The sequence below is a fragment of the Myiozetetes cayanensis genome, unplaced genomic scaffold (genome assembly GCF_022539395.1).
Source record: "Myiozetetes cayanensis isolate MyiCay16 unplaced genomic scaffold, myiCay2020 scf19, whole genome shotgun sequence".
In the NCBI taxonomy this organism is placed as follows: Eukaryota; Metazoa; Chordata; class Aves; order Passeriformes; family Tyrannidae; genus Myiozetetes; species Myiozetetes cayanensis.
In genome coordinates this window covers 4,917,045-4,940,114 of record NW_026087400.1, presented here as the reverse complement: position 1 = coordinate 4,940,114, position 23,070 = coordinate 4,917,045, and the positions used below count along the sequence as shown (strand labels likewise).

The following is a 23,070-nucleotide window of genomic DNA, read 5'->3' as shown; positions in this document are numbered from 1 at the left end:
CGAATACCATAACTTGATCTGTTAAACTGTTACCTGCTCATGGCTTATATACCCTTTAGGACATGGTTCATCTGTCCAGGAGTGGTCAGAGAACAATTTCCCTCAAGGGGCACAGTGTAAGCTTTGAGAATAATTGATTTTTTGAATGGTGGCCAAATTGCAGGGCTGTGTGCATCTGTACTTCATTCTGGGTCAAACAGAGTATGTTCAGTCCAAAATGAAATGTCTGATTCCCAAACCCTTCTTTGAAATAAGATTTATCCAGAGCTTAAAAGAAAACATGAGTTTGAAATTTTGCAAGCATATTATTTAAGGAGTTATTAACAAAAAAAATCCTATTTCAGTGTTTCCACCTTTGCTAGTTAAAATGATTCATTAATTCAAGCCATATTTAGCGAACAGTTTTGATTAATGTTGAGTCCGATTTTTAGTGACTAAACCATCCATCCAGCACATTCTCTGGGACAGTAGCTGCAATGGTGATTGGAGAAAAACCCAGATCCAAAAGGTGCAATTGGGGACAGTGGCATTTTGAACCCATCAGCTCTCCAAGGATGGGGGAGGAGAAATTCAGCCACTGGCTCCACATAACTCAAAGGGTTTCCCCCTGTGATGCTTCCAGAGCAGATACTTGGAGCTCTGCTTGGCAGCACATGAACTCCCAGCCCTGCATTCAGATCTCCTTTATGGGTGTTGGCACCATAAATCAACATTTTCCCTTACAACTTTCCCAGCACCCTTACATGATGCAGGCCTAATGCCAAGGAATCCGTCAGCTCCCCAAGCTTTCATGGGTGCCCTTGTTCAAAGTGGCCCCATAGAGCATCCTCAGAGACAACAACCATCCTTGGTTGTTTTTTAGGGTGATTTGAAGGGTCTTTCCCAACCTAAGTGATTTTATGATTCTAAGTTGAGGAATATGATTGTGCAGCTCACTCAGACTGTCACAGCTCATTGTGTTCCCAGGACTCCCGTGTACTGAGGTTAGAGAGACATTTCCAAAATAAGGGGCAAGATACCAAGGAGATAATTATGGATGGGAAACAGAGATTTTATTTTTTTTTTCGTTTAAAATTGTATTGATATATACATCGATGAGCTAAACTGACAAGCTGTGCTTGAGAAAGGAGTAATTGCATCTTTAATAATATTAAACTTGACACCTGCCTGGGCCGATAACACACAGCCCTGACACTACTTAGCTAACAATTAGGACACGAGAAAAGGATGAAGGGGAAAACAGTATTAAACTGAATCTGCGTTTTAAAGAACAACAACAACAACAACAAAAAGAAAGACTGTTAATTGTCTAACACTTTGTTAATTCTATCAGGCATGCAATTTAAAAATAGCTTTGCTTTTTCACTGAAAGAAGAATTAATTATAATTTTTTCCTGAATCCCATATAGGAGAAGAAAATATTTAGGACAGTCATGGTGCTCTTAAGAAAGGCTGTTTATTGATAAAAGCAGAAAACCCCAATGCTAATTGGTATCATAAGCACAATTAGAAGAGATGTCCTCCATTTGAAAAAGAACAGAGCTATATAGCTGAAGGATATTATTGCAAAATGATAAGCTGTTCAAAGGTACGAGTGAAAAAGAGGGTCTTGTCTTTAATGGTAAAATGCCATGTTATCTTGTTTAAATGGCATAACTTTGCAAAAGACGCCACAACATTTCAACCTTTTAAAATGTCATTATTAAAAAATACATATCACAAATGGCGTCTCTACACACTTCTTTTTTTTTCTTCTTTCCCTTTCTCTCTCTCTTTCTTTTTTCTCTTTTTTTTTTTTTAATTTTTTCTTTTTTTTTTTTCTGAAGAGCTTACATAGAACTTGCAACTTCAAAGGAAAAAGGAACAGAAATAGCAAAGATGGTTCAAGGTGATCTTAAGCCTCGCCAAATGTAAATAGATTTAGAAGCAAATTTGGCTTTGCAGGGTTTCTTTCCCTCTCTGTGTGCATGTTTGTCTGTGTTTTAAATAAAAACCACATCCATCCTGCCAGCTGGGTGTATATTGTCTCTAGCACTGGGGGTTTGAAATGGGAGGTCCTCACTCTGCCGAGCTCTTTCCCATCCTGATTACACAGAGAGGCCGTGAAATGACACAGGGTGTGGTGTGACCTACCTGGACTTACTGGGAGCTTGGGGTTATTTACTTATTTCTTGGAAGGGCATCTTAATCATCACCACCATGCTGCTTACTCCTCTTTTCTTTTCTTTTTTTTTTTTTAATTTATTTTATCTTTGCAGTCACGCATGGGTTTCTTCGGGGAAATAAATCTGTGGCTCAGTGTAACAAGAGAAAATTATTTTTTCTTGGTTTGCTGCCTGAACACAGGGAAACATTTTATGATCACCTGTTTTTTGTCAACAACGGTGGTGGAAAAACAAAGAGGGGAAGAAAAGAGACAGTAAAAATCCCTCATGCAAATGTGAGAAGCAGGCTGAGTGTCAGAGCCTCCCTGTTGATGCAACAGAATCATAGAATCCTGGAATGGTTTGGGCTGGAAAGGACTGTGAGACTCATCTCATTCCAACCCTCCCACCATGGACACCTTCCTTGAGGGCCTTGAAGCAGGTTGAGTTCATGGTTGGCAGCAGGATTTGCTATTCTTGATTTCTAGATTTGATCCAGACAATGAGTGACCAAAAACTCAAATGGATTCCTTAAAATATATATATATATATTTTTTTTTTTTTATGGAAGTCCTTATTCTATTCATCCAGGAGCTCTGCGATTGATTTCAATGTGTCATAACTCTGCTTTGGGTAGGATTAAAAAATAAAGAGGGGGTAGGAACTTTCACACCCTTTGATTTTTAAAGGTTATTGTGTTTGAACTGGAGGGAATTGTGGAAGTCTGAGCTTCCATTCTTGGTTCTGCACTGGGATGGCTGGATAAACTCTGATTTCAGCCTAAGAACCTCAAACCAAGAATTTTGGTAGAGTTATATCTGGAATATTCTGCAAATAAACCATCAACATGCATATTTACATGTATGTGTGTGCACACATTCATCTACATAGAGACAGGTATATACACTCACACATATATATTCATATAAACATATTCAGTTCCCTAATTTAATGCCACATGGAAAACCCCACCCTACTGTTACACTGGGTGTCTGAGAATACAAATGAATATAACTTAGCTTGATCTGTATCAAGCTGTATTTTTACTCTTGCACCTCCTTCAAATAATCAAAGGCATTGTATATATGCAACAGAAGCACACGCATTTATTTATACACATAGAACATGTTATATCTATACATATAAATGGATTATTTACAAAGTATTTCTCAAAATATCGTGACACTTCATCATATTGAAGGTGCGGTAGTTGGGTTAAAATGACACTGTTGAGCCCCTAGGGTCTTTTTTAATAAATATATTTTTGGCTTCTGCCTTCTGGAAATCTGCACCAGGCTTTGAAACTCCTGAAAAATTGATTTGCTTTTTTATTGCTGCTTAGCCCACACTACAGGCTGGACATATTTTCTTCTCTTAATTGAATCTGCCCATTACACTGCACAAGTGCCAGGACATCAATTTAATATCTAGATTTTTTTTTGTGAGCTTTCAAACACACACAAACCCCCCTTATTAAATATAGTCGGATGTTTCTATTTTGCTCCTCGGAGTTTTGATTTGTCTATTAGCATTACAGTGGCTGTCCTAGTTGTGTGATACTCCTTGGGAGAAAAAGATAGAACACACCAGAGGAATTTTTTCTTGCTGCTGCTGCTGCTGCTTTCCTGCTGCAGCTTATCTTCTTAACAAAGACAAGACTACAGTGGGTTTCACAATCTGAGTAAAAGCACTTTAGCTGAGAGATGCACCAATGGGTAGGAAGATAAACATCCCCACATCAAGAGCACCATGAAAGCGCCGCAGCGAGGAGGGATGCGCAGGGGCCCTCGAGAGCAGCCGGGGAGTCGCTGGCACAAAGCAGGGGTCTGCCCTTCACCGCTGTGATAATCGGCTCGGGGACGAGCGTTCACCTCGCAAAAGTTGAAAAAACCGTGCTTGCAAAAAAAAAAAAAAAAAAAAAAGAAAAAACTAAAAGAAAAAAGAATCGTGCCAAAACAGCAATCTAAGAAAAGCCCAGGGAGCCCAAAGTGCCTGATCCCAGTCACCGAGCGAGGCCGGGGGCGGTGGAGTGGCTTGTTCGCAGCAAGCACAGGTGACTGCAAAGCAGCAGCTCGTGCTGTGAACGCTGTGGGCAAACAGGGACTGGGATAACGCAGAGCTCAGGAAACACGAGCTTATTAGTTAAATGGACAGGCAGGTTTGGGTTCAGTTTGAGGCAGTGGTTGCACCCCTTGTGCCTTCCAGTCTGTCAGTAATGTGGATCATCCTGGTGATGAAGCGGGATAGCACCAGGAGGCTGCACATGCTGAATGACTTCACCAACATCGCTGAATTAAACTTCCTGATTAACTTTTTTGGAGAAAGACGAAATAAGCAGTATGAGGAAAATGGAGCTTAAGTTACTGCCTGCAATAATTTTGCTTTGTGTAACTGATGGATTTGCTTCCTTGAAAACCCCTTATGCAACAAGGATGCAGGAAGGGTGCAAAGCAAGATTTACATCACTCAGAGTCTGACTGGATCTAAAAACCAACCAGGATGAAAAAGCTTGGTGTGCACAGAGTGAGAGCAGGACAAACTTCGCTGGTGCTCAGAGAGGCTCTAGATGTATGCTTCTATTCCTGATTCCAGAGCACTCTCCACACCTCCTGAATCCAATCCTTTACTCTCTGAGTGATTATTTTGAGGTTTTATCCATCATCTGTTGAACAGGAGCTGGACAAGCACCCAGAGAAATCCCTTTACAGCTTCACAGTGCCCGCCTCTGTGACTGGGAAAGATAACCCAATATCAAGAATTTTTGTTTAAAATGTTTTGATTTTGTTCTGCTGTCATGCAAACAGGCAAAATAAGTATATTGTACTGGGGTAAAAAGGGAAATGCATCAATGGAGCTGAGTCCATGTGTAATTAAGGTGAGGCAGTCGTACAGCACCGCAGTCAATCGGGATTAGGGAGTTTCCACTTGTGCATTACTTTGATGTAAACCCCTTTTCCCCACTGGATCAGATAAACTCTCAGCTTCAGCTGACTGTCAGCTTCCAAACCCAGAACAAAGCAGGGCCTCCACAGTCCCAGAGAGAAAAAACTATTACACATTAAATGAATCTCAGAAATAAAAACAAATGCCAGAGTTATTCCAACAGGGTTGTATCATGTACCAGTGATATTCCTGGGCAAGGAGGGGGCAGCCCTGGAGCAAGTACTATTCATTATTATTGATGAATATTCTCAGGAGAAACAGAGGATGTTGCTTAATGGCTTGATCTAACATGCCATCAGAGAAGAGGGGAAAAAATAGAGTGAAAGATATCCTCAAACACAAAAGCTAAGGAATCTTCTGAGCTGTGTCTGGTCCTTTAATTACCCACGCTGAGAGGGAGGAACACACAAAGAAGAAGATGGTTTCAGTGAAAGTCCTTTGAGATGAAGTCCTTTTACTGAGGCACTCTACTTGTTAAAGCTGCAATAATGTCACCTGGAGGTTAGCTTTTTGATTAGGACTTAGAGTCACCAGAACATTTAACACACACCTGTGCATCTAATTTGCCGTGTGATTGGCTTAACTACCTGTGCTAGGTGGGGAGGTGCAGGAAGGAGCTGATATATATGTGCAAGGAGTTATTAGGCTTGTGGAGACAATCAGAAAAAAAGTAGGGACAAAGGAAAGGTCAGAAGATGATCTGGCTCAGCCATGGAGCAGGCAGGTGCAGACAAAACCAAGGATGGGCAGGGAAGCTTTGGGGAAAGCAACAGCTATTGCCAACAGATCCATAGACTTTCCTCTGGAAAGTTAGACCTTTTTTTCCTCTAAGTTGTACTGATGACTGGGGAAGCAAAGCCAGATGATACATGACCTGAGTGGCTGGACAGCCAGGTTCAGAAGCGCCCAGTGGCACCTGCTCATCTGCAGCCTGCTCTCCAGAATCACTCAAATGCTGCGTTGAGCTGCAAGAGAAACCCTGGGACACCTCTTTGCAATGGTTCTGTATCTGTAGGACACTTCCTCAGTGCATCTCTGACAGCGCTGTGGACTTGCAAGCTCTGGGGACCAGGAACTCCCCTGTCCCAGCCTTCCACATCTGTTTGCTCTGAGTGGGAACTCAGAAAGTTCCCTAGGTCCTGCTGGGGAGCAGTGAGCTCCCAGGGACCTCGCGCTGGGCACTGGGGATACTCTGCCACCTGTACACAGGGCTCCCGAGCCCTGCATACCCATGAAACCTCCCCAGCTGCCTGCAAGGGCCCAGGACCACACCAGCCAGCTGGCAGGCAAGGAGGGCTGTGAGCAGAGCAGGCAGAGGAACCATTAGGAAAATATCTCTGGCAGGAAGCCTGGCAGGCGCGTGGTGCCAGTGCATGGGAAGCTGCAGGAGGAGGGGCAGCACGATGCTGCCTGGACTAGCCCTGGGGTCTGGGTGACAGCAGGGTCCCCAGCCTTGTCCTTGATTTGGCTACAGGCTGCACTTGTTCCCACGGAGGTGATGTCCAGGTTCTGGCAGTGCAGCTCCATGGGCTTTCGGGGGGTTTCTGCAGCGAGGAACTGGTGAGAAGAGCCATGAACTCAGGGTTCTGGGGTAGGTGCAGGAATGGAGCTTGCAGGGCTCCATCCAAGGGAAAGGCACAAAAATGAAGGGAGACACTGGATTAACAACACTGAATGCTCAGTTAATGGTCTGTGGGGTGACAGCACCCAAATGACCCGGGCTGGGCCATCCCTGACTGCAGTTTGGATTAGCCCAGCTCCCACCAGGACGGGCATCCCCCTGCTCTGTCAGCACAAGGGAAAAATCAGTGCCTGATTCTCTTCTAGTTCACAGCTCATCTCCCCCCACTGGTTTTGTTAAATGCAGCACATTTCCAAAGAAGCAGATTTTAATTTCAATAAACTCTGTAAGAAATAGATCAGTGCTAAGGAGGGGAGCAGCCACAGGAAGTGAGTTTAACTGCTCGGCTGCAGAATATTAATAGGATAGAATGTTATTAGAATAATTTTTCACCGTTTATTAGAATAATTTTTCATCATGAATAATAAATTAATAGAATAATTTAGTACCACTAGCCCTCTGCTTGAAAGGGTATTTTATTTAAAAGTAGCTTGAAAAGTGGCATTTGGGGAGGTGGGATGGGGAGCAGACCCTTGGTGGAGGAGGTGCTGTAAGGCTGCTTCCCACAGAGATTCACTGCTTGCCTTTATCCCTCCCGATCTGGGCAACCCCCTTCTGGAAAACCCAGACAGGTGAGGCCCTCACAGCTGATGGCTCTGAGAGGGTCTTGCTTTTGGCCAGAGACTGCTGACACAGAAGATTCAATCCCTGGAATCCTGCAGCTCAGGCCTCCTCCTACCCAGCTGTGCATCACCAGGCACCTTCTGTGGCTCCACATCCACAGAAGGTCCCTCTTTCCTTCCAGCAGCCTGGGAAATGGCCACATCCACTCCCAGGCACATTTACCTGGCTTTAACTCCTGGTTTCCCTATCTCACAGCAAGACATTCATGCCCATCACAGTAGTTTTGTGCAAACCAAGAGGTCTCTCTCTCTCTCTATTTTTTTTTTTTTGTTTGCATCTGTGTGGAAGATAATCATTCCTCGGAAGGCTATTCACACCACAAAAGCACAATGACATTATTCTCTCCCTCTCTCTCTCTCTCTCTCTTTCTACTGTTTTACTCTACAACTGACAATTAATGTTAGAAAGAACATGAAATGGAGGAGAAATTACAGCAATTTATCAACTGAAATTATAGGTGTAGACACATGTCAGCAGTGGAAACAGTTTCTATCAAAATTAAAGTATTTAGAGATTTTCCTCAAATTTCAAATTATGCAAATCCCATTTTTGTGATACGCTGGTACTGTAGCTTTAATTGCAGGATTACCAGCAAGCTGCAAACTGCACTTGTAACCAGGATTCAGCTCTTTGGAGAGTGGCTCCCTTCTCTAGCACATCTTATTAATTCAACAAAGTTCCCATCTCTTTAACAAATTAAATATGTTTTGCAGAACAGGCAGCGGTTTTCTCGGTTTCAATCTGTCACGAAGGACCCTGCTGTTTGCAGAGGTTACTCGACAGCTGGATGAACAGACAGGTTTGAGTCCAAACACGGATTCAAATGCATATTTATACATAAAACATATTTATACAACATCGCAGGAACAGCTTGTGCTGCTGAAGTTTCTACAAGTCCCTTTACGGTGAGGACACTGTAACCAAAGGCAGGGAAGGAATCTGGATTTCACCTTTTTTTTCCCCCAGGTCTTTCTGGATCAGTTAAAGCTGCTCTGGTGACCCCAGGAGACCACAGGATCTTCCACAAGGATGGAACTTACTTTTCCTCTAGCAATAACCAGCATGGCTGGAAAGCCCCGTGCCAAAAAGCCTCACACTGTGTGCTCCTGAGAAGCTGTTTGATCACTGCCAGCCTAATTAGAAGGCACAGTATTCAGGATGTTATTTCTCTCCCTTTCCCCATTTTATGTGCCTCTGATGTTGCAAAAGGAGCCAAGGATGAAGCACAGGAGCAGGCAGTAGCTGGGAAAGGCGTTTGCATTGCAGAGAGAACCAGGAGACTGCAGGGCTGAGGAGGGGAGATCTGATGTGCCACACCAGAGCCTGAGACATCCCTTGGCTGCACAGTGTGTTGGGATGCTGAGGTTCCTCTCACAGCACCCACAGAGTCAGGACAAAGGACAGCAGATGGGAGGAGAGGAGAACATGTTCCATCTCCAGAGGAGAAGGAAAGAAAACTCTCTGGGTGGCTGTTCTGTCATGCCAGACACTGCTGGGGAGGAAAGAAAACATTGTTTTCTCAACTTGTCCCATGGATAAAGAGTGGGGTTATACTTGGCTGCATCTGCCCAGTTGTGGCACTGACACCTGCAATACCTGTACATCACATTTAACCTCAGTGGTCCCTTATCTGTATCTGAGTGCAATACTTTGGCATCAAGTTGGTTTTTTTAGGTGGTTTACAATGATGCTGTTTAATGCAAGAACATTTCAGTGCTGTTCAATGCATCACTGGTAAGAGTCACCATCCTAGAGGCAAAAATGAGGCTGAAAATTCTTTCTCAGACTCAACTGGACAGTCATTAAATGTGGTTGTAGAAGCTCACAGAACTTGAGCTCCATGACTTTACTGTCAGATGGAAACTGCACCACTTTGGGCTGGATTTTTCATGCACTCAGCTGTTCATCTGCTGACTGACTGGGTGACACATGGCCATCCTGAAGAACAGTGGAGATAAGCTAACATTTAATTTCCCTTTCTTGAGTGTCCTGCCAGTGATGAGCAGGGGTTCTAGGATTGTCCAGCACAGGGCCAGGAGTTGGACTTGATCCTTGTGGGTCCCTTCCAACTCATGATATTCCATGGTTCTATGATACCAAAGTGAAGTAAAATGTGACACAAGCATCTGAGGCACATCAAGCATTTCACAGAATCACAGAATCACATGTTAGAAGGGACCACAGTGGGTCATCTGGTCCAACCTCCCTGCTCAAGCAGGGTCATCCCAGGGCACATAGCTCTGGGATGTGTCCAGAGGGATCTGGAATATCTCCAGTGAGGGAGACTCCACACCTTCTCTGGGCAATCTGTTCCAGTGCTCACAGTAAAGAAGTTCTTCCTCATATTCAGATGGAACTTCCTGTGCATCAGTTTTTGCCTCTTGTCTTATTTCATTTGAATCCCTGTTCCAATAACAGTCTCTGGGTACTGCAGCACCCTGCTGGTGCTGCACCCACCTGTGGCTGTGCTGTCACACCCATCCAGGCCCAGCAGCACCCAGGTCACCTGTCAGGAGTGCATTTTGCACGGCCAGTTCTACATCCACTCCCTTTGAAAACTCCTCCTTCCCTCCCTTCTTCTCTACCACATCATGAATCACGTGCTGGCTACTGCAGAGTAACATCCACAGCCAGCAGAGCTCCCAAATCAAGAGGTTTTCTTTTAACATTTTTCAGTGTGGCCAGCCCAAGACACAACCAGATGCCTGGGATCTATTTGCATATGCCAGGCAATGTAAGGCTGCTGACAGCCACTGTATCCAGCTTCAATAACCACGATATGCTCCATCTGCTGACGCCTCAGCATAGCCACAGCGGGGAGCTGTACTGCCAGAGGCACTATCCTGGAACAGCTGAATGGCTGAACAGCTGGGAAAGCATCAAAGGACACTTTTCATACAAGAGCAGGGTTGTTGGCCCCGTTTCTCATCACACACACGTGGTGGAGCCCAGGCAGAGGAGCCACGTAGGCAGTGACGCGTTATAGGGGCAGTCTCACTTTGCATCCTCTGCACCCCAAGTAGCCACAGGAAAACAAGTTACCTGCAGGCCACCACTCATTCAGATGGGGTAGAATTTAACCTTCCTAGGGATCCAGTGGTGATGTTCCCTTGGTTCCAGTAATCCTCACTGCTTCTCTTTGTAAGGAGTGATGGGGTCTGAGCTGAGCACTCGGGATCAGGGAGAGAGGCCAGAGAGAGCTTGTGGCTCTGTGCAGGGGTGATGAACCACCCAGCTGGGATCCATGGGCAGGCAGCTCCAGGCAGGCTGCAAGATGAACTGTCTGGATATACATTTTCCCATGCAGGCAAGAATGGAGATTGCTGAACAACTGCACAAGGGTGGCAGTGGGGGCTGCTGGACAGGATGGTGGCAGTGCAGTGATGGGTGATGCCCAGTACAGAGCTCCAGGCTGGGCTGTGGTTGGTGCTACCTTACTTTTGGTTTTGGAAAGAGGGAGAGATAAGACAGATCTAGGCAATGTCAAGTTGTGCATGTTCAGGGGAAAAGGCCATGGTGTTCCTGTAGCCTAGGGTGAAAGCTTGAGGGAAGGCTACAGATAGGGTTCACCTGAAACTGGGAAAGGGAAAGGGAAAGGAGAAAGAAAAGAAAAAGAAAGAAAAGAACAATCACTGGGAGAAGGGGGAAAACCGGAATTGATTCTATGATTTTTTTTTTTTCCAAAATAATTCAGTGATTCTCATTCAGCTGGTGCTTTTCTTAAAGACCAAAGAGCCTATATGATAAGCATATTTTACAAATTAGGTAGCGATTTATCCCGCTTTTGTTTTAATGATTGAAATGAATGATGTCGTGCCGCTTGCTGCTGCTGCTGCATTCAGCGCCTGCTGTTCTTGGGAGCTGAAGACACCGAGAAATTTGCATACTTAATGCCGGGAACTGGCACAGACTAAATAGCTTCTTTTCTTTCCTCTGTGTTTGTAGATTTACTGTAGTGCTGGGTTTAATCAAAGGCTTTTTAAAGCCGTCCGTGTGCCGTTTCACAATGCTGAACTCGCATGTGACAAAGGCAGCTATTTATTACTTATCAGCTTTGTGGCAAGTACCACGGGCTACCCTAATTAAAGGTGTAGGGGCTGCGTGCCCCTGCAGGAAAAGGCACTGGCCAGTTAACATTTCTAATCCCCGATCAAGGCATGGCATGGATTATTTTTCATTTTGTTCTCTTGCTGGTAAAATATCCAGCAATAAGGTTAGGGTGGAGCTAAGCCAACTTTGGGCGGGATGTGAACTTCCAGGGGTATGAGCTCTCCACGTGGATCCCATAGGCTTCATTCACTGAGGTGCTCTACACTTTCACCTGCACTGACATTGTTTTGTTCATGAGATGTCACCAAAACAGGATGAATCATTATTGGGCATCCCATTTCTGGAATTGTTCAAGACCAGGTTGGACAGGGATTTAAACAACCTGGTCTAGTGGAAGGTGTCTCTGCCCATGGAAGACAGTTGGAAAAGGTTAATCTTCAAGCTCTCTTCCAACCCAAACCATTCTGTAATTCTATGATTCTATGATTTAAGTGTAAAACACACCATGGAGACAAATCCACATCAACCAGCTTTCCTGTGGGCTTCCCTGCTTATTTCTCATGTGCACATGATAGAGAGCAGGAAACAGAGAACTGTCATACCCCATCACTTGATTTGGGGTTGAGTGGATCACCAAACCCATGATATAGAGTGAAAAACTCCTCTTCACAAGGAGCTTAAACCTTGCCTCTCTTGTGACTAGGAAAACCACCCCAGAGATCAGGTTATGGCCCAGAAGTCACTTCTATTTATTAAGATAATCCAACACTCCCAAATCTAGGAAACCTTCTTATGATAACCAGGTTTTGACTTGAAAACAAACACATATTTTTTCTTTTAAAAAGTATTTTTATGAGAATATATTTATATTTTGATCCAATCATATTTCTTCAAAAACTGGCCCCAAATTCTTTGGTTTTGTTCCAATACAGACAAAAATAAATGCTGAACTTGGGTGGATGCTCAAAGAATGGAAGCACCTCATTGTGGAAGACTCTGCATCCAAATTCAGCACCCATAAAACCCCACAAGAACAGCTACACTGACTGTAGTGAAAGCAGGATTGCCCCTTATTGACTATCAGCAAATTTAGGGCTCCCTTTGAAGTCAGTAATGAATTTCCACGGGCAAATTTTGAACAGCAAGAATACTCATTTTTCCTCTCTAAATATTTTTCCAACTTAAAGAGACAAAACACAGTTCAGGGGAGAGCAAACAGAATTAATCTCTTGTCGGGGCTGGTCCTTAAAGAGGCAAACTTCATTAAAAAAAAAAAAAAAAAATTGCCCCCTCCCCCCAACATCTGCTTGGAGCACTCGGAGATAACTGGCAGCTCGAACAATAACTCCGAGGACGGGAGTCCTGGAACAATGGGAGTGGGACGAGAGCAGCCCTCTCTGTGGCATCGTTTCCAGGCCTTCTGCACATGCAATTGGTTCACAGGAATAAAGATCAAGTTGGACCAATAACACTATAATTTGGAAACAAATATATTGATTACAAGAGAGTCCCACTGGAATGAATGGGACTACTCGCGAAGTGCTGTTATTATTCTGCCTGCACGGGGATTATAGGATGTGGTCTGCTGGGGCTCTGAATTGATCAGCATGATATTATCATCTTGCAAAAGCAATATTATCCTCCTGCAGTACTGTGTGGCCTGGTGCTGGGGCTGCACAGCCGTGGGATGACCCAGCCTGAAGGGCCACTCACGCACAGGGATTCCTCTTCCCTCCTTTGCTGCCGCTGCTAATTCCTGCAGATCCCTCAAAAATTTTCCATTGCCAGACCCTGCAGGTTGTGTGATTCTGAATGGCACTAATAGGCAGTTTATCTTTCTTCTAAAGTGACTATTTATTAGAAGAAATAAAAATCAGCTATGGAATATTTAGGAGGAAGGATAATATTAAAATAACAGGATTTGCCCAAACCTCTGTACTTATTAATGTTTTAGAGCACAATAATGGGATTAATTTTGAACTCCTCACTTCTTTTTCACCATCAGTGGGTTTCAGTTAGGTTCAGCATTTTATTTAGCTCTGGAAGTGACATCAGATCACTCTGTTTCTATTCCTGACTATTTATTTATTTAAATTTAAATTAAAAGATGAGATGCACATCTAAGGCCTTAAATTCCCTAACTCATCTTTATTAAAGCAGCAAAGTCCCAACTTTATCATTAAAATTACCATTTTGAAAGGAAGTCAACCAGTCAGATCCCTTTAAAAATACAAACAGAGGTCCTCCAATTTTCATTATTTCACAAATAGCAGCAACAAGTCCCAAGATCTTGGAGACCTCATGGTCTCTGTCCTCATTACTGAGGAAAATTGGCCACGTCCTGTTTTAGCACTGCTCTGTGTCTACTATTTTCATTATTTTTTAATTTATGGCTAAGCTGAGCCTTTCAAACAAACTGCTGAGTTTAGGACCCATATTTAGCTACCTGCAGAAAATGGCTTTTCCAAAGGTGAGTGTTCAATATTTTCTGAAAATTGTTTCTCTTTAATGAGTCCAACCTCGGGCTCCCAAGACGAAAGACACCCAAATTGCTAATCATTTCTTAAAACTTCATCCCTGTAGCAAAGTTAAATTGCAAAGTTGCATTTTCTTTTCTAAATCATTTTCTCTGCATTTTAATTCCTTTCAGTTTGACAGCCTTAAAGCAGACAGATCAGGCTGAACCAAAGATTTCACCAGCTCTAAACTAAGCCTGTTTTAAATGACTGCTATGTTCATTTCAAACTAGGAATTATAATGCAAAAAGTCATTTTTCCCTCAATGTGTAGGTAACAGCCCAGGGTAGACCCTTTTGAAAAACATATGTAACAGCACAATGCTGATCAACCCACCCATAAAAAACTTAGCAGGACCCCAGAATTGCAAAGGGGGGTTTGCATTCAGTCCACTCTGCTCCAAACCAGAGAATCTAACTCTATTCTCAGCTCCCAACAGGCTGCTGCAGCTGTTACTCCAGCTAGTGCTAGTGTTGGCCAAAAGTGTAAAGACACACTTATTTTTGGTTTGTGGTGGCTGCTGCAGCTCCAGTGGTCTGATTTAAGTGCTGGTTTGCACACATTCACCCTCAAATGCTGTGGGTTGTGCTTTCCCATGGATCTGTACCACTAGCACTGGCTGCCACAGCAGTGATCAGTGGTGCTGCTCCACGTGTTTGCCTTGCACGCATCTTGGACGGGAGGTGGGTTATCAGGACAGTCTGGAAGTGTCAGGTGCTGCCATCGACACTTGGTGATAATACTCCACATGCAGGAAAAGATGGATGATACCATAGCTGGGATGTTTTCCCCCCCCTAGGAAAATGAGTGCTGTAACATTCCACATCTCCTGCCAGAGAGGATACGACTGGTACATCACTTGCAGGCCCAAACTGGTGATTTGTCTGTGCCGTAGTAACTGGCTCTCTAGCACTCCTTTGATGACAACTGTAATGCCAATTCATAAAACACAACCAGCAAATACTCCTCAAGCACAAAATTGTGTTACTTGTAGTTCAGTTTTTCAGCATCTGATGTTTCTGCAAGGAAAGTAGATATTATTTTTACTGCAGTCACCATGCAAACCCCCGAATAAATCTACACTCCCACGATAATCTGAAAGACAAAGAGACAAATTCCCTGGGAAGTCATGAGAGTGCTGGGGAATACTGGAATGCTCAGGATGTTTCTGATACCCAGTGAAGCACATGTCCTCTTGGTGAAGGTCATCAGACCTCAATTTGAGCTGGGCCATCCCCAGCTTCTTGTCTTTGAGGGGAGAAAACACTCAGACCCTGATGCAGAGTCTCTTCTGCCCGCCAGCGGCAGCGCTCGCGGTGCTGGGGTGATGGTTGGGATAGAAATTTGTCTCTGTCATTGATTTTATTCCATTTTATTACTCTCAGCTCTTCCAGGGTATTACAAACTCCCAGGGGACCTTTTAAGACATCTGCCAATGCTTCACTCATAAATCAAATTTCTCCTTCCTGGATACTTTGCTGTGTTCAATCCTCCTCCTGAGCTGTGGGAACAAATTCCTGCGGAGCACTGAGCCCACCTCCACCTTCACTCTGTCTCCCCCCCCAAAAAAAGAGTTGTAAAGGGCAAATTTTCCTGGTGGGAGCTCAGATTTTGCTGGTCAGTCTTTTTTTTTGTTACAGCTAAACAAGATGATTTATCACCCCCTCCCCAAATGCTGATTGCAACAGGTGAAACTGGCATTTTTCTGCTCTGTCTGGATCTGCAGGAGACTTTTTTGAGCTTTGTGGTGGAGATGGCACCTCCTGACTGACAAGACTGGGTCAGATGGTGCCTGTGAGTTTGGGCACTTCTGAGACAGAGGAAGGTTACTGGGAAAGAAGATATTTTTGACCAACATTTTTCTTGAATTGAAATTAAAAGCTGAAAAGATTTATTACAGTGGCATATTCATGCTGCTATATTTAAGGTGATGTCAGTGTTCTCGGCATAATCCCTCTTATGCACCGAGGATTAAAACTCAGTCATAATAAAGTACTCTGAGCTGAAACTTGCCCTCAGACGTTTCCTACTTGAAGCATTAATTTTATTTTATTATACTAGAAACAAAATCGATTCAAGAGTTTTGGGGGTTTGGAGATGAGAACAAGGAGGTATTTTGCCCATAGACTTGTCCCTGCTGGTTGCTAACAAAGTCAAGAGACGATGCTGCCAAGGGAGAAACACACTGCTGCATCTCTTACTTTGAGCATGGGATGTCACACTATGGACTAAAAAAGTGTCTTTAACTATAAACTGGTGACAAAAGTGAAAATGAACACAAATTCTTGTCTGTATTGTGGCCCTTTCTATGACACTCCCAGGATTTTTGGGTACCAGCTGAACTTTAAAAAGCCTTGGCTTCCTCCCTGCAGTCTGTGTTTACTCTTGAGCATGCTATAAATAATTAATAGGTTTATCTGTTGAAATGATACATAAAGTGGTGACAAAGCTACTTTGCTTGTGAGGTAGGAATAAATCTCTACAAAGGAATTTGGTTTTTTTTCCAGTAGATTGTCATTTCCAAAAATATCTAGTTTCCTGAGTTCTCTTTGGCTGGTGAACCAGCATTTTTATTCATTAAGTTTAACTCGAAAATATGAACTTGCATCATAGCCCTGATCGCCCTAAAGATGTTTTACATCATTGTTTTCACCTTTAAATCAGGAGGACTTCAGGTCAGGATCCAGCTGGCTGTGATGGATCAGCAGAGTGTATTCAGGGCTCAACAAGCAAGTGGGAGTGGGGGAAAACCAGACTGACTGTGGGATGCCACCCCAGAGAGCAGGAAACAGCCAGGTTTCCATTGCAGAGAGGATAAACATGGGCTTGGGTGATGCCAGGAAGGGCTCAGCAGTACAGACCTTGAAGACTGGGATCCCAGACTTCTTGGGACAGGAAAGGACTTGACAAGAACTGTACATCTCATCACAGGGCTCTTAAATATATTTCCAAAATGTCCACATGCACGAAGCACAGAGCTCCTTTAAGGAAGATTTATTCTCTATTTTAATTCCAGGAAGCTGCTCAAACACTGCTCTGGAGGCAATGACTAACTTCCTCTCAGTCTTGTCTGTTGAATTCATCAATTTAGCATTAATTTAGGGGGAGGGTGACATTATTGCCACTTTACAGAGGAAAGTGTTGAGTCACAAACAGAAAGTTCACTAAAATGCACTCATTGCAGTACTCGATGATGCAGAGCTGGGTGTCTCATGCCCTGAGTTCTGTTACACTGCCTGGAGCTCAGCACCCCTCTAAGACCAGAGTGTCACCCCAGGGTGAGCAGCTGGCACCTATCAATGGCTCCAAAAATGTCAGAACCTCGTGTAGGAACTCTGTGAGGGGAGTAGAAGTGGGGACATTACCCAGGTCTTTGGAGACAACAGCCTTAAAACTAGACATGCCTTTATAGCTGTTTTGATTGGGACTTTATGGTTTGGACCGAAATTTACTGATGGGGAATTTTGAAAAAAATCAAGTAATAGAGATTAGAGGTTTATGAGGGGGAAAAAAAAGAGGAAGAATGAATAGCAATCTGCTCTGTTCAATTTTTGACTATTACAGGGGGATGTGGAAGAATTTTATGCTGGGAATATGCCTTTTGAAGTTCCCATAAAAATCTGTTCAAATTTGGCCGTGCTAAATGCATTTGTGAAATTACTATTTGCACATGCTCAGAAGAGTCTTTTTTAATTTTATTTTTAGCAGCTAAAATCTCTAGAGAACCACCTGAGCAGCTTGGAGCTGTGCCATACCCACAGGCTGATCATACTCCAGCCTGGGACATCAGCGTGAAATGTGGGATGGGGCAGGCTTTTCCCAGAAGAGGAAGATTTCAGCCCTATGGATGAGCATGTGAATGGCATAAAATAGATGTCATTATACTTTCAAGCCCCACAGACAGTATTGCCAGATACTGGACCAGAGTCTTTGCAACTGCCTTTGCAAGTCAAGAAAAAATTCATAGGAGGTGGAGCTGCCAGACTGCTAGAAGTAAATTTAAAGTGATGCTGCTCTCTGATTACATCCCTTACTTGCATGAGGTTTGTTGTGTGTGTTGTCAGGACAGTCACTCCTCTGATTTTCCTGCTGCAAAGAGGGAACCATTACCAGACACTGTGGTGGTACACAACCTTTCCTCCCACCTTTCCTGCTCCTTGCCTTTTGGAAAGGCACCAGTGCCAGCCCTTCAGCTGCCTGTCCAATGTATGAATCTGGAGGAAAGAAAAAACATCTTTTCTCAGGGACAGAGAAGGGATGGAGCAAACAGGACCTTTCCTTTGCATGCCACAGCCCTTAATGTGTCAACACACAGTCAGGTCAGCAAAGGGGAATTTTACCTGGCTTTGGCCACAGGGAGATAAAAGCAGCAATGCTGTTAAAAAGAATTAGCTATTTATTTGCATGGCATTTGATTGTGCTGAATAAAGGTCAGTGTGTTCTCACAGTCTTGCCATTTGTGTTGAGGGAAAGAGAGCAGCTGTGGCTCTTCTCCCCAGCTCCAGGAGATCACACTCCCTTATTCTACAGCCAGGTATTCTCAGATACTTTTTATGAACCCACACCATAAAAAGATGTTTCTTGCCAAGCACTGAAAAGGAATTTGTCTTTTAAACTCATCCACCACAACAATGAAGACAGAGGCTAGATTGCACCCAGATGCAGAAGGTAAAGAAGCAATAGCAATTCTCCAGGAAAGATAATCGGAAAAGCTACCATCTTGCCCCTTTCCCTACACACCTCACATGTGCTCCAGTCTCAGCAGGCACCAGTGTGCAGTGGGAACTGGGAAAGGCTGTGTCCCAGCAAACTGTGCAAGAGCCTGTTAGTTACAGGTGCAGATACTGCTGCTCTTCAGTCCTGGTGCAGGAGTCAGGGCACGAGGTCTGAGGGTGAAACACCCCACAAATCACATTGCAGGACGTGGTGGAGCTGTATGGACTCAACACCCAGACCTCTCAAACCACATTGCACTTCCATGGGGATGCTCTCACTCAGGGGGATTTACCTACATTGAGCTGAGGAGCCTCCAGGGTTTCACCTGCTTTAGTTTTACAGCTTTTCCCAATGATCTTGGTTATACTTAACCCAACAAGCCCAAAGTTGGCACCAACCCTGCACCCACTCTGCCTGCCCTCAGCTTTGTGCATGGCTTTGTCTGCCCCTGCTGCCTTCCCCTGCAGGCCTGTAAGGATGAGGCAGTACTGCAGCAGCAGCAATACTTCCCTCAGATGTCTCCTCTGGGCTTTTTATAACCTGGTACTGCATCAACTCTTCTCACCGAGCCGCTGTGTGGAATAATGTGCCCAGGCGAACATTGTTACGTGCAAACACAAATACTGGAGATGCTGACAGATGGAGGAATCACGCTGTTTTGCGGGAAGGAAGGGCAGAATAGGAGCAGGAATATCAGAATGAGTCTTGCCGTTTACATATAACAAGCCACAGCTATATTTGGATACGCCGCGGCATTCACAACCTTCCCAATTGCCAGGCTTTCAAATACACACATTACCACCAGAAGTGCTCTTGCTTAAGTGCTCCCATCTCCAGGATTTCCTTTGAAGTATCTGACTGAAGTAATGTAAAGTGCATTTCAATTGGCAGTGAATGCAGGTTAAATGGTAACAGCACAACAGATCCAGTGTTTGTTCCCTGGGCTTTTCCTTTTACCAGTCTCTCTTTTTATGAGAGTCGGTTACTTACTGTAACACTGCATTCAGGCACCTTCAGTCTATTAAGCCACTTCCCTGACCCTCTATACAACTGCTTGAGGATGCTGTGAGCTGTATCAGTACTGCTTTACCACACACAAAAAAGTGAGTAAATGCACCACTGAGTGCCCAAACTGAGCAGTAAGCGGTGGGTAAACCCCCTTTAGAAATCTGTGCACTTGCATTTACCCTTGGCTACAGCACCGAGCTGGCTGGAGACCGAGCCAACCGCCGCGGATCACTTTGGATTTGTGTGTCACCTCCCATACATGTTGATGCAGTATCAACTATTTAACCTTTAAACAGAGTGCTTTTCTAATCCATTGGATTGGCTGAAGGATGTATATTGTGCTAGCAAAACAGCCAAGTCTGCACTGAGCAATGAAATATCCCCCTGCCCATGCCAGACGCTCTGCCCGCCTTTGATCGCTGAGCCAGTCCTGCAGCGGCGCTCCTTGAAAAGCAACCGAAGCATGCAGGGTAGGGAAAGAGCTTATCCTAAGTCACTGGCATTATCCAAGAGGTACCTCACCCCTTCTGGACCTGAATAGGATCTTGCTCATCAGGAAAGAGAAAGACCAATGCAAAACTGGGAAATGAATGCTTGTGGTGCTGAGTGTCCAGGCTGATTTATATCAGAGAAAGGACTGATCTGGGTTATGGATGTGTTAATACATTCATAACCCAGGTGTGTTAGGGAGAGGGACACAGAGGTTACCTCCTCCTCCTCCATCTTCTGTACAACAAAATTAGGCTGAGTGACTTCTAAGGGTGACAAGAGAAGGGATCACATCCTAAACCTGCTGTATAGTACAGCCAGGCTGAGGCTTTCCCGCCATCAAACGCTATTTGTGTCTGTGTTTGTGAAAGAGAGATTGGAACTGAACTGCTGCAGTTAACTTGCTTGTGCTTCACACATACAAGATCAAGAGGATTTTTTTTTATTTTATTCTTTAAGCTGTGAGACTTTTTTTTTTTTCAGATTCATCTTTTTGGAGTGCAAAGGGGAAGAAAAATATATGTTCTTTTAGGGCTTTGCTGAACTAAAAACCTTATATCTGAGCACTTTCCAGATCTGGATGTGGGTACTTTCTTACATCTTCCTCATGGCTTCTCTGAACCTCCACCCATGATAGATGTTTAACATGCTGTAATGCATATTCCTCTGTAATGACTTTGGTGGAGCCATTACCATGAGTTACTCCAGTGACAGATTGATACTTAAGTCAGTATATGTTTGCATAATATCTGTCTGTGTTCCCACATAGCCCCCCATTACCAGCACACATAATGACAGCACTGAGAGCCATATGACTGGTGGGTTCAGCCCTAGTCCCTGTCACATATTGCCATGGTACCCAGTGCTGAATCACTGAGGGTGTTTAAATAGGCAGACATTAATTTATAGAGTAAATCATTATGAAATGGAGGAAATAAGTGACTATCACTGGCACTGATTTGATCTAATGGAGCCTCATGCTAAATTGCTAATATTCTCTCTCTCCCACTTCCTTTTTTTTTTTTTACATGACAAAACCAAATAAAAATATAAACCTTTGCTCAACCTGCCTTCAAAATGTCATTCCTAGGTATGTGGTTTGCTGATGACGTACAAATTCAACTTACCTCCCTGCTGCTTCTCCAGCTGGGGAACAGGATCTCCTCTTTTTGGTTTCAGTAGAGACTCAGGAACCTGAAAATTGAAGGAAGACACATTTACTGCTCTCTCCTGCACTGTCCTTTCCCTTTCTTATCTGGAAGAAGGTAGCTTTTGGTTCACTCGAGTGGAAGTTGGCTGTCCATTTCCTGATGGCAGCGAAGAGCAGACTCCCATCTGGTTGATGCAGATGCCACTGTTTTGACTTTATCCAGGTGGTCACCCAGCAAACCCTGTTGTGCCTAATTATTTAAGAGGGTTGTGAAACACTAGGTGATTTTATATACCATATGTGCTAGAAAACATAAGCATGAAGATGCTGTGACTTAATGATGTGGCAACATCAGCGCTGAATCTTCCGTGTTTTACGGCTCAAATCTGACCTTTCTCTTCACTGTAACACACTTTGCAGCATTTAGCATGAAAGAAGAGCAAACAGAATTGGAGATGGGGAGGTTATCAGCAGCAGTTACAGGGCCACCCTCCACCCTCTATCGAGATAAAGCACTTGACTCAATTTTAGAATATCCATCCTCGCAGGGAGAAGGTGGGAGGAGAGGGGGAGAGAGCCTGTCCTTTAAATGGAATTTCAGGATTTGGAGTTCAGAGACTTCCTTCACGGTGTTAGAGCAAATCACAGACCTTCTTCCTCAGAGCAAAACAACACCACACCACTGCTCTGGTTATTAATTTATTTATTTTGAACCCGTGTAGTTTGTTGCTTTGACTTCTCAAACAATGGGAAGGTACAAGGAGAGGAGGATAATAAATTGCATTCCCTCCTTTTTGCCATCACAGGAAACCTTGAGGGACTGTTCAGCAAGCTGGAGCTCTTATCTGCCTTTGGGCGATCTCATTATCAAACCTTCATTTTGCTCCCCAGCAGGAGAGATGGCCTGCAATGTATGATAACCTCTACTTATGAAACTCACACTCCAGAAATCTCTGATAATAGGCCAGCTAAAATGGAAAACCAAAGAGCAGGCACTGGGTTTTTAGTCACCAATAAAGACTACACACACACACACTGCGGCAGGTACTAACACACATATATGTTTTTATTTTTATTTATATTTCTATGCACCAGTCTAACTCTGATGGTGCCTCCCAGAATTTAAATCACAAATCTAATAGGACTAATATTTTCCAGCACACTTTAATATTTTCAAATAAGCTTGTGTGATATAGGAGCCTGTATTCCATCTACAGAGAGGTCAGTGAAATCAGTGGGAATTCTAACCTATCTAACCTGCTCAGGTGTTTTTATAAAACCCATTAAACACTTATTTAAAAACTTGAAAATATGAGCTGTAGGAACAGAAGTACTTCCTGGGGCTAGAGAGAAAAAGGGGAGAGGAAGGATAAAGAGAATCAGGTTCCTTAAACACTTGGGTACTTTGATTAATATAATAAAATATAATATAACATTATATAATATTTTCTATTATTTTTCAATTACTAACCCATCATGATAGCACCAACCAATTCATCCTTCATCCGCCAAATTTTGAATTTCCATTATACCTGAACAAATAGAAGATAATCATAAAAAGCCACAGGAGGCACCTGAACGGATCTCACTGAGATGGGTTGTTCTCACTGAGCAAAAGAGTAAAAGCAATAGTTTCCCACAATTTTCTGCACTGAGTCTAAGATATGGGGACATGCTCATCCAGGGGGGTTTTCCCAAACAAGTAGAGGCAGGGAGGGAAGGGGAGCCCTCCTGACCCCAGGGCTCCCA

The 23,070-nt window shown here is 43.8% G+C and overlaps 1 long non-coding RNA gene across 2 annotated transcripts in view; it reads right to left on the bottom strand.

Moving 5' to 3' along the window:
- LOC126639125 (uncharacterized) overlaps positions 1–23,070 on the bottom strand; it is a 186,666-nt gene that overhangs the window by 43,949 nt on the left and 119,647 nt on the right. For both annotated transcript variants that reach the window (XR_007628754.1, XR_007628755.1), the window contains one exon: positions 21,299–21,365. This is a non-coding gene — a long non-coding RNA (uncharacterized LOC126639125). The remainder of the gene's footprint in view (positions 1–21,298; positions 21,366–23,070) is intronic.